At 39.5% G+C, this 12,643-nt stretch overlaps 1 long non-coding RNA gene across 2 annotated transcripts in view; it reads right to left on the reverse strand.

The window, feature by feature from the left end:
- LOC148188670 (uncharacterized) overlaps positions 1 to 12,643 on the reverse strand; it is a 46,274-nt gene that overhangs the window by 25,330 nt on the left and 8,301 nt on the right. The gene's annotated exons all lie outside the window — the stretch shown is intronic.

Here is a 12,643-nt window from a genome sequence, read left to right on the forward strand (position 1 = left end):
TAAACTGCATGTTGAATAATTTAAGATTCTATTAACATTCAAATTTGACATTGATTTGACACAGTCAGGCCTCTGCTAAGTGGCAAGACGTCGCAAAACTGTGGAGGAAAAGAAGCTGGTAATAGTCCATATGGCTTTTTATGTAATTATTTATTTTAGTTAGTTTTCCCCAAATCTGTTTTGTACCTTCAAAGGGGCATTAACATTATGTGTATATCGCTGAACAAGTTCTCAAAGTCTGATTTCATGTCTCTTGCTCATCTACAACCCACATGAGCAGGCCAGAAATAACCTTTTAGAAGGCCAACGGAAGAGTGAAAGTAAACCAAACAGAGTAGGTGTGTATGTGTGTGTGCGTGTGTGCGTGCGTGCGTGCGTGTGTGTGAGTGAGCGTTCATATGAGGGATCACAAATCAATAGCCTGGGGTCATCTCCTCCAGACAATCGTAAGTTTGCAGATAAAGCAGCACAGGCCAGGCAACCTCATCGCCTTTTAAAGATCTGTTTACACACAGAGAAAGACAGGGAGGAGAGACCTTTTAATAGGACAGACCTGCCACTTGCATTGAGGTCATTGAATTTAGAACTTGCATTTACTGGACAGATGTCTGGTTAGTTCACGACTGCTCAGTTTTTGGACTTGGATGTGAACCAGCTCCGTAATGTCTGGATATTATAATCTTCCTGCCTCTTCGGATCGTGTATTCGAGTCATGATTAAAACAGGTTTCAAAAGTTGCCGTCATTAGCATTCAGACAGTCACGCTGGCATTTACCTTGTAGAATACAAAGGAGATTTGTTCAGGAGAGAGTGGCTGTACCCAAACCCAGGCTTGGTAAATACACAAGCTATTCATGCAGACAAACTATATTAAAATCATAAATTAATTCAATTCAGGGAGAAACTCTTAGGGGTGTACAAAATCAGCAATAAAAAGACCACCTGAGTACAGGAGAAGATACAATACTCCACTTTCTATTCTATTTCCTACAAAGCAGTCTTTTTCTATAAAACAAAATCGCAAAAGAAGCTGTTATAGCTCTCATATACCTGGTGTCATTCTCCTCCTGTTGTACTGCTTTAAGTCAGAAGGCCAGATAGATAATTGTATCTTTGAAGGAAGCCTGCAGTGCTATCACTGGTTTCATCAAAAGCAGATAAAATTACTTTGTTCGTCTGGGTTATGAACAATGTTTGTGAAACTTGACCAACAGTATGGCTCTGTCCATCATACGGCTCAGGGATTTGATTTGGATAACTTTTTGGAAAAGCAAAGAAAAGAAAATGTTACAAGCTTCAAACTGTATCTGCAAAAACCTTTGCAGAAGATAAAGTAAATCTGATCATTCTGGCTGAGATTTGTTAATAAAGTTATCTCTAGTCTCTATTCCAAAATAGTTTTAGGAGAGAGGATATATTATGCTAATCATATCACAGAGGTTTGTAAAATCAAGATCCCACAAGAGTTAATAGTCTCAGCTGTGGATGGTAGCCAAAGCTCCATTTTAAACAAGATGATGATATAATTTAAAAGATGTATTGAATAATTCTCACCCAAGCATAAAATAAATTTCTGCTGTAAAATTCTCCTCCATCTCAAACTCACACTCTTTGACTTTAATAAGCCATCGGCAAAAAGGGTCAAAATTCAAGCAGAACTTTGAGTGTATCTGTTTGACAGTACATTTTAGCAGAGCACATTGAGAGTAATACTGGGAAGAGATTGGCGCTGCTGCTGCTGGCATCGAAAAACAATGGCTCAGCCAGTGCTGCAGATTATTATTGCCTCTTGTTGTAAGTGGGCAGCTTTAGATTTCTGTGTTTGCCCTCGGTTAACTGCTTTAGATCCATGGCACAGCACTTATTTGTAAAGAAAATCTGTTCCTTTTAAAGCTGGTTCTCCTGTGGCATTATAGCTTTACAAAACAGGGGGGAAAAACACCAGGAGCAAATGTCTGGAGTTGAGTTTTCATTAAAAACACACCAATTATAACTAGTGTGTTAACTGCATGCCATTTTCATCAGAGCACACAAGGCCAAATTGTGTCCTAAATTACTTTATGACCAGTTGCTAACAAGCAATGAAGCATTTAAAAGGCCATTTTTAAAATTGAGTCCAGTGCAGTGCCTGCACCTCATAAAACGCACTGGGGCAACATTACACTTCTTCACTTCTAGCAATCTTCATGAAAAACAAAGGGCAAATCAGCATCACTGATCTGTTTTAACTGAATATTTTCTGGTCTAGTACAGCTAAAAACACAAAAACACGTAATCCTTTGGCACATAAGTATGTTTCTCACTCCTAACCATATTTAACCGGTGGAATGAATATTTAGCATTCGTTTTTGGTCTCTACAAATGACTTTTTTTGGCGTGGAGAGGGTTTCTGTTGGTCTAGATGCTCACCAGACCTATACAATTTTAGGGAAAACACAGGCGCTATGTTGAATATTGCATACTACGCACCAAATACCCATGGTGATTCAAGACACTTGCAAATAAACAGTACTACATAACTTTTTGGACGCGCTAAGCTCGAATTACCATGCCCCCTTTTGCTGCTTGGCCATGCATAAACATTGCAACCCATGTCAACGTCAGCACTACCGGCATCTGCAAGAATGATGATTCTTTGGAGTTTTTGGTTTTTCATCACATCTGTAGGAGTAACATTTTTTTGGCTATTAGAAAATGCAAACATTCATTACACTCAAAATACACTCGTGTAAGATTTTGTCAAAGGCAATTTTGTTGCCAGATAATGCTTATATTAGTTAGATGCTAACAGCAGCATGCTAAAAAGATGATGTTTAGCAGATATAATGTTCTTGTGTGTACCAATAGTTTTGGGTTTTGTTTTTTTTTTTGGCCTGATGGTCTAGTACTGAAACGTCACAAATAAAAGTGATACTGCAAGTTAGACAGTGTGCGGGACTCCTTTTGCAGCTTTTCAGTAGATCCGTCCTTCTCCAACGCCCTGTCTCATCTGATAGATGTGCCAAGTGCTCTTTTATACCAGATTCAATGGCATGCTATACAAATTCTTTCTGAGATATTTCAGTCTGGACTAAAATGGTGGCGTGACATTACTGGAGCCCCATCACTAGCATGGCTAACAAAAGGCCCAAACAATGTTATGCCCATAACAAAACTCAATAATCATGTGATATGTCATCCATCTGTAATAGGACCCCTACCTTAATACTTCATAAGGTGTTTCCTAACTTGCACATCAGGCAGCTTGCACATCAGAGTCATGACCCAAGTTATTCACCTCTGGAGATATTTATTACTTATGGAGGCAGAGCTACCTTCGTTGCACTGTTATAAACACTGTCTGTAGAGATGCACCAAACAAGTAAGAGAAGAAAACCGTTTTTGCATTTTTGTCAGTAAATTGGATTATCTTAAAACTAAGCTGTGTTGTTTTTATTATAATCTGGCCGCACATGAAACATAATTTATGTGAAGGTCAAGTAAGGATTGCACTAATTGCAGCATTACATCGTCACAATTATGCTTCTAACCATCAATGCAATTGTTGTCATCTTCTCCATCTCTTTAGTAATTATTTTAACCTAACTCCACTAACATGTTGTAATAAGTTCACTTGAGAGTCATTTGAAAAGGGCCATTACCTGCAGTCATTCAGTGTCTATAGAGGAAAGGGGACGGTAATGAAATGCCATTGAGTCTTATGTTACACAGTCCACTTCTGTACGTTCCCAAAATTCTAATCAAAAATTCACAGTCGTTAGCTGCAGCTCTAGTTACAACTATGGCACTTTACCGCAGATGGTGCTGACATGTTCCTGTAATTATGTTTGATTCTGCAGTAATATCTTGTGAGAGTGGTGCGAAGAGCTAATAGAAGATCTCCTATCTCTCCCAGGACCTGACTGGCCAGGCAAAGCTCATTACAGAGACTCACACGCGCTGAAGAAAGAGCGAGCGAAAATACCTTTATCCTGCTAAGGTGGGTCCCTGGTGGGACTCAGCAGCTGTCATTTACCATCAACTCCAGCTGTGTTAATTCCATATATCCCTCTGATTGCAGCAGGCTGCAGTGTCTCCTGAGGACCTGAGGTATGACAATCATCAGTCAGACCTTAAAAGAGGGTATATTAGAGATAGGGTTAATCCACCATAGCCCCAGGAAGTGCCAAGATCCCTGTTGTCATAGATACTGTCGGCCCCTACAGTACAAAGGCTAGTCTCCACGTAGTATTGAACTACACAGCAAAAACAAACTTTAGGCATCCTAATAATCCAGCCTGTTGTGGTAACCCAATCAGTACTCTGTGTAGTAGAAACATCTGGTGTATCAAATATAAATTCAGGCTGAGGAACAGCTTAGCTAGCTTATCTGGGAGATGTGATTATGTTACTGCAAAAATCTGATTCCCCCTTCCACGAGTCGCCGCAACATTACAGGATAAATCAATGAAAGCGCACAGAATAGCTCCTAACTTTCTCGCTTATCACAAAGTCTCTAAGAACAAGTTACAACAACATGCATTACAATGAAAGAGAGGTGTGCAAGTGAATGGTTTCGTGCAATGACCTCTGTTGCACCAGAGTGATAAAATGTCATGGCTTCTATGCCTTTAATCCATCAAACAACCGCCCTTCCTCAAAAAAAAAGAATCCTAAACCATGACTTGACCACTGTGGGTTATGTGTCCTAAAATGAAGATGACATTATACAAGGTATTTCAAAGCAAACTGCATATCTCCATCCGTAAGGTTCATTTTTTTTGGCATCAAACCATATTACAAGCAACATATGTTAACGCGAAAATATAAATAACATGAATACATTATGCGGTGAGGACCAAATAAAATCGCCCTTTGCCTCCTGTCACTTTTATGAGGTTACTATATATGCACTCATCCAGCAGATGAAAGCTGTTTTATGCATTAAAGTCCACAAACTACGCTGTCTGCAGGTTTCGACTCTGGGCTAAAAATAGTTAGATATACGACATCATGAGAGATGTGGATGCTGTTATGGGCGTTGGGAGCATAGGAGGCAAATAAAGCAGTACATTTTATTGCACCGTGGTGAGAGAGAAAACGCTGTTGTTCCTGAATTAGATTTGTCAATTCACATATTAAAATCACTTAGTCAGAGCAAGCAAACTGGAGCAAAATAAAAAAAAGAGATGGATGGCCTGACACATCGTATAGGTAGCTCTATGTAGTCAAAATAACACAGGATTCATTTTGCATTTCTATCTAAACAATAGTGTAATTGTACTCCCTCACAGTGCAACCCACTGGCCAGAAAAAATGTTGCCATTGTATGATTCTTCAGAGCATGGATACGTTGCATTTGCATGTTATTACGTAGCATTACTTTGGACCTTCGCTTTTAATAACACTGTACTTGACGTGTGGTTAAATTTAGGCAAAAAAACACTTGGTTATGGTTAGGAAAAGATTATGTTTTGGCTTAAAATTCACACTTTTAGGGACAAATTGGAGGAGCAGCAATGTCTTAATAAAAAAAGAACCCCTTTTTGCACAACGAGGAAACAAAGCAATGTCTTGGTAAAAAACAACTGCTATGTGGTCCTCTCCCCGCTGGACAAACAGTGAATGGTCACTCCAAAACATGCATGTTTGATGGCTAAAACACAGTGATCGGTCACTACAAAACACCCATGTTTGGTGCTTTAAAAGTTGCTGGAAAAACAATAACAGTCACTACAAAGGACCCCCTGGAAGACGAGATGATGCATCTCAAGGGGTTATCCCTTAATAAATTTGTTTGAAAACACTCAAGTTTGTAGCACAAAAATCTGCTGGAAAAGCAACTACAGGTGGCTACCAAACACCCACTTTGGTGCCTTAAAATCAGTGATGGGTCATTACAATACATCCACGTTATGTGCACAAAAAGCCACTGGAAACACAATGATGGGTCGCTACAAAACACCCATGTTTGCTGCCCAAAGCTGTGAGGGGTCGCAACAAAGCACCAACATTTGGAGCCCAATAAGTCTTTGCAAAAGCAGCAATGATTTGTTCAATCACAGATGGCCTTGGTGGTGAGCCATCCACCATTCCCTCAATCATTAGATGACATAGTCCATTTATATACCACATCAGTTCATATGATACGTATGAAAAATGCAAATGTAACATATTCCTGGTTTGCAGAAGCCTAAAATGCCAATCATGGCCAATCATCATCTTCTGGCAACCGGGCGGCACAGTGACAGCATTATGACTGAACTGACTTTTTACAATTAAAACAAAAGAAAAAAAGCACTACCTAAGGGCAATAGTTGGTTTTTTTTTTTTTTTAAATCACTGTATTTATCACAAATATTCCCTGTGGTTAAAAGTGTGGCTGTAAGCATGAGCGTGTGTGCAACTGCACCACCATAGCAAAGTTCAGAAAGACTATTACCTACACGCACACATATACACACACACTCACGCTTCTCTATAATCAGTGTGGCCAGACTTCCCTCATCATTACCCCTGGAGACAGGAGATAGAAAAATCCCACCAATACCATATCTTCCTGCTCTGGTGGATGGCTAATGGTAGAAGTATGGTGAGATTTCTCTTTTTTTTCCATTTTGTACAAGGTTGAGAACCACATTGCACTCCATCACTGTTAGTTACCCCCACCGCCCCAGCAACCTGCCCTGAGGATGAATAATTTTGCATACCAGGTAGTGGAAATGATCATTAAATGAATCACTATAAAGCGAATGTCATTTGTCACTGTACAGATACTGGACAACTGCGTGTGATGGATGGAACAGGGGGTCAAATCTATGACAAGAAATAAAGCGATAGCAGGATGGAGGGGCAAGGAGGGACAGAGGGGTAGAGAAGGGATGGAAGTCTGTGTTAATGATATGGTCATATGTACACAGTGGAGCTCAGATGTGATTAAGGCAATGATATGATGGGTGGTGTCAGTGCCGGGCTTAATGACTAATGCAATGAGATGGAATTGGAAGAGACACTGGTGTCAGGCTGAAGTGGAATAATGCCTGGAGCCTCAGCAGCAGCAGACACATGGAACTGCCACAATGAGCAGCCTCATAAGCACAAATCGTTACGGTAGCTGGAGACTTAGACATGCATAATTAGCCTTACTGCAGAACAATACCAAATTGAAATTCAGTGCTTTTGACATTCTGTCAGGCAAATGATAAATAACCAGAAAAAATAATGATGATGATTATTTCACTTATTTGTCATGAACCAGTATCCATTGCTCTAAATGGATGCACACTGAGGGGAAAACAGAAAAGGAAAAAAAGTTGAAAAGAATGTTTCAAAAACAAAACAATAACCCCGACCATCATGTACAAAAGTATTTATTGACACTAGTTGCGTTTCCATCCAAATGTAGCACAACTTTTAACCGAACTTTCAGAAAATCTGCAAAAAAAATAGAAATGTATGTGCTTTTCCATCTGCTACCTTTATGTGAACATGAAGATAAGCAGGCAGGGCTGTTGCATTGAAGGAAATTCCTCTACAGTGAATGACAATAGTTTACCTTGGTAATATGCTCTATCACAGCATTTTTTTCGATTTAGCACATTTCTTTATTTATCCTGATTTTATTGCTTAGTAAATAAGCTTTATTTTTAGGCTAATATTAAGCATGTGGTTGTTTTTTTAATTAAAAAGCTTACAATTGTTAACAACAAATTAAATACTTGATGATTGTGAAATTCTGAACATAGAGGGGCAGTGAGGGGCAATAAGGGATGCATTATTTTTCACCTGAAGCTCCAGAGACGACGAAGAAAGCTTGCCGTCGCCCTTTGCAATGATGGTAAATCTCGTCATCACGGAATCTGTTCACATTTCATTTAGTTGTATTTACAACTAAATGAAATGGTAGAGTTGTATTTGAGTTGTTTTTTTCGACAAAAAGTTTGGCATTTCCACTCAGGTTTTTAATGTGCAAATTGAAAATGTGCATAAAAAGAGGTGCATGGAAACATACCTGCTGTGAACTTGAGCATCCTCAGTGCTGAATATTATCAGCCTTAGTCTACAAAGAAAGTCTGTCCTGCAGATACTAAGATACATCTCCTGTGATACTAGAATAAAGTGTGTGTGTGTGTGTGTACATCTCCATTCGTCCCCTTCAGCCTGTGAGGTGTAAAAATGAACTAGATTCCCATCGCAGCCAAAAAGGGAGGACAGACTAAAAAAGGGGTGAAAAGCAGCTCCATTAGGATGACCAGGGACATGGCCTCATTCCACTTTACTGCTGCTTGGCCTTTTCAGGAAAGAGAACTGCTTGCCATTGCACATCTCCAATAATATCTCTCTGCATACATAAAAAGGAGGATGGGGAGGCTCACAGGAAAGCCCGGATTGTTTATGGTTGCAATATAGATTTTATACAGCTCCCAGGAAAAAGGAATTACGTCTTAAATTACAAAGATGTCTCTGTGAGTTGTCAGCAGCAGGAGTTATATGGGCCTGGCGGCTAGTGTGGCTGTTTGGCTGAGGGGGACACTGGGGAGCTGAAGGCTCCAGAACGGGGCTCAGCAGAGGCGGCTGACCTACAGTACGCAGAGTCAGCTCAAAATAACAAAGTTACTCAAACCCCCTGATGAAACAATGGCCCAGATGAGGCCAACGTGTGAAGTACAACAAAGCAGAGGAAGGTAGAAAAACACAACAGACATGCACAGTACATGCACAAACACACACACACTGCTTTGTTGGAGTGTAGGATGTATACTAAGCCAAGCGCAAATCCGCAGCTGTCTTCTCAAAGCTCTGCTGCTTACATTTCAGCAACTGCAACATTTCAGACAGCTAGAATTGAAAAGCAAGAAGATACATGCTACGAATCATTTAAAACATTTATCAAACAATAATAGAGGTAATAACAGTAAAGACATCATTTGGGTGGCTTTTACAGTAATTACTGAAGGCAGCATCCATTTCGGGTAAATTTTCAAGGCTTTTATGTCTTTCAAACAACACAACAAAAAATGAAATGTAATGAAAGTTGCTCACAGGATAAGTGCTATGGTTATAAAAACAATATACACTCTGAATGGAGCTAAAAAAACACAGCTTAAAACACGACAACAAAGGACATCTTGCTAAAAAGAAAAACAAAGCCGTTTACAAAAAGTAATGTGGTAAAATAGCACTGAGACCTGAAGATGTCAGTGTTGATAAATCCACAGTGAATTCACTCACAAAATACAGCAAGTATCTAAAATGCAAGCCAGTATTTGCGGCCATTAATGAGTATTTTTTTTCTCCTAAAATGAATAATTCATACCCTCAAATGATTTAACTCAGTCTCCCCAATAAATAATTAGTGTTCACAAATTACTGTATTGTGCCTTCCAATTATCAATGTATCCCATTTAATTAGGCTAATATTGTGAAGTTAGAATAGCAGTGAGAACAATGAGAAGTTACAGGTTGTGGTTGCTACTTGGGTAATTTAAGAAGGAGCAGCCAGAGTGTTGCAGCAGGAAGTTACTGCATTTATTCCACCTGTCTGTGTGCCCTCAATGCTTTCTTTCTAATAAAGTTTTCCTCATCTAATGCATCTTGGCCACTACCTGAAGCTAAGTTGTGCTGTGAAAAGCCGACAACAGAAAAGGTATGTTAAAATTTGTCAGTGTTGAAAACATGAACTCTGGCTATGTTTACATGTAGCTCATAAATGCACACAAAAATGAAATATGAAGCACAAATGTCAGTTTGATGCACAAGTAGCGTTTCAGTTACTGTCCTCAGGCTATTCTGTTCTCTTGCAGGTTAAAGAGTAGACTGGGAAACAGGGAGAGCCTTTAATGTTGATCAGCTGGTGTTTTGGGAAAAGCCTTGCCAAAGCACATGAGTTACAGGTCGCTGTGGTCTATTGTGTCAAGGCAAAATAATTTAAGATTACCTACCCTTAGTTGTAATTTTATAAGGCACATCTATTTGAAACAAATGCAGTTCAATGCAACAGCCTTTAAATAAGCCCTAGTTTTATCAAGACTACAGTGGAGAGTTTGTTAAAACCCCCTTAGGAATAGGGATGAGGATCATTAATTTTTATTGATACTGGTATCATCATCGAGACTCCTTAACGATCCAAGTATTTATTAATACCACTATCAACACTTATATGGATCGTGTTTAATCTGTTTGGGCTTTTTAACCTATTCTATTTTAACCTATCAAATTAGTAGGCTTGATGTAGACGTGCCTACGGAATCAATACAGGACATCATTTGTCCTGTATTTTCATGCACACTCTCCTCTTATGCACACACTATGTTTTCACATGCTTGGAATGACATAAATGAAACCATAAGAGTTTTGAGAGTGGAGAAGTACTCAATAAGAATTTGAAGAGAATGACACCTAGAATGACAAGTCTTTCACCAAAAGTCAGTATAGTACCTGCTGTGACTCGATATTGTGGCTGCACTTTACTATCACGACTGCAAAGACTCTGACTCCAAATGTTGACATTCATGAGACAGCCACACCCGTATCCAGGATATTTTGGCTTCATTTTTGTACAGTGGGAGGAAGTTGAGACTCGTCACCCATCTTTATATACAGACTATGACAAAAGCTGGAGGCAGGAGGAGCGAGAAACCCTGGTTCTGTCCAGAATTTAAAAATATGCATACCAGCATCTCTAGCTCACCAGTTCACACAGTACAGTTCGCTTGCTTAATCTATACAAAAAGCAAAGTGCATGCAATTGCATCCAGCAGAAAGCATTTGGATGCAGAATTGCCAAATATGAACATAAATCCTAAGACACTGGGCTAGCCACTCCAATGTCAGCTTGAACTTGTATGTGTTGTATTCAGATTCACAGAAATAGGCCCCAAATGAAATTGTTATATGTTGCAATTACATTAGGATGAACGTTCCAGGGGAAAGCGGTGTTAGGAAAGTTTCTGCTACTGGAGTTTAGTTTTCTCTATGTATAGCCTTATCCCATAGCATTACGGTGTCAGGGTCCTGATCCTAAGACAGGAGAACATTTATCACAGAGGCGGCCCATTTATAAAATGACATTCCTAACTGGCCTGCTTCCAGCTGGGAGAACTAGACACTGGCTTTATTGAACACTGTGGGTATCAGTATCTAAGCTGAAAAGGCAAAGGGAGTGTCAAAAGGTGAAACACATCCTTCCATATCCTCCAGCCCCTTTCTTAAAGGTTACAGAAAAGAATTTACCCTGGAAGAAGAGGAAAGGTTCCCCAAGAATACTGGTCAATAACAATCCAATTACCTCCATTCCTCAGCACACAGTAATGTCTCTTTCCTGATGTCTTTATACGCAGGATGCTGCATCCAATTCTGATCAAATAAGCCATTCAAAAGCACACAGGGAGTGACATTTACATTGTCATTTACTGAGGCAGTAGAATATTCATTATTAATTTAGAGCATGCTGAATTATTTAATATAGAGAATGTTATCTGAGATTTAAGCGTTGAAAAGTGTTGAGTCAACAAATCATGTTTTCTTTCTCTGCTGGAGGGCAGCGCTCAGAATGGCAAGTGAAGTGGAAAAAGTGGGAAGAATATAAACACAGTCTCATGTTCTCCTGCTGTTGTTCTGGACAGAAGCCACGAGGAAAACAGATTTGCACAAAGAACAGTAGCCAGGCCTCTAAATGTAAGCGCTAATTATATCTACACACTCATTACATGAATTTGCACTGGATTTAGCTTGAGTGTGTGCTGTCCAAGAAACCAGTGAGAGTGCATTTTGTGTGATGAGAGACAAAAAGTCTCTCTGCAGACGATAAAAAATGTACACGTCTGCTCACGATGCTAAAGGACTTGCCTCAGACCTCCAGAAGCATCAGACGGGATGACCCAGTGTCGTCCCTCTATTAAGGTGAATAATTCTCAGGCCAATTAGGGTATGTGGGAATGTTCTGGTTTCGGGGAAGGGGATGCAGCACCAATGTGATGATGAGAAACCCCCTCTTCCCCCATCCCCCTCTGTGCCCTACCACTTCACGCCCTTGATCTCAAGGCAGAGAGATCACCAACGTGACAGTGACATTAACAAGGCTCCGCCGAAGGGCCCAACTTAGTGGCCCTTAACAGCTTCTCGTTAGCCTTATTATAGGACATATGGTTTCAATCACAGCTCAAGATGATAAATTCCTGCCGTTATTTTCTGACATCTGATCTCTGGTGCCCCAAAACAAACAAGGGTGAGATGTCAGTTTTAAGTAGTAAATTTTTTTTTTGTTTTTATTTACATGCTTGTGTGTGTGTATATGTATATGTATATGTATGTATATATATATATATATATATATAATACATTCAAAATACATTCAAACAATCAAATATTGTGCATCCCTTATTGTGTGGCTCTAGATTTTTGTAATATTATCGAACCAGTTGGTTCAATCCCAAAAGTGAGCAGAGTCAATTTGCACAGGTTGTGACACTCAAAAAAATTCATCCACTGATTTACAGATTTCTTTTTGGATTGATGCTTTCACTTTGCATTTATGATACTGGATTGTTGATCATTTAATCAATATACATAGATCCAGATAGATGATGTTTAACTGCTTTTTAGCACACAGCTGCAAAGCAACCCTTCAAACTAATCTGTGTAACTTTCCACCTTGCTTGTCTAT

This window comes from Plectropomus leopardus, chromosome 9 (assembly GCF_026936395.1).
Source record: "Plectropomus leopardus strain MGB_pleo_1.0 chromosome 9, ASM2693639v1, whole genome shotgun sequence".
NCBI lineage: Eukaryota > Metazoa > Chordata > Actinopteri > Perciformes > Serranidae > Plectropomus > Plectropomus leopardus.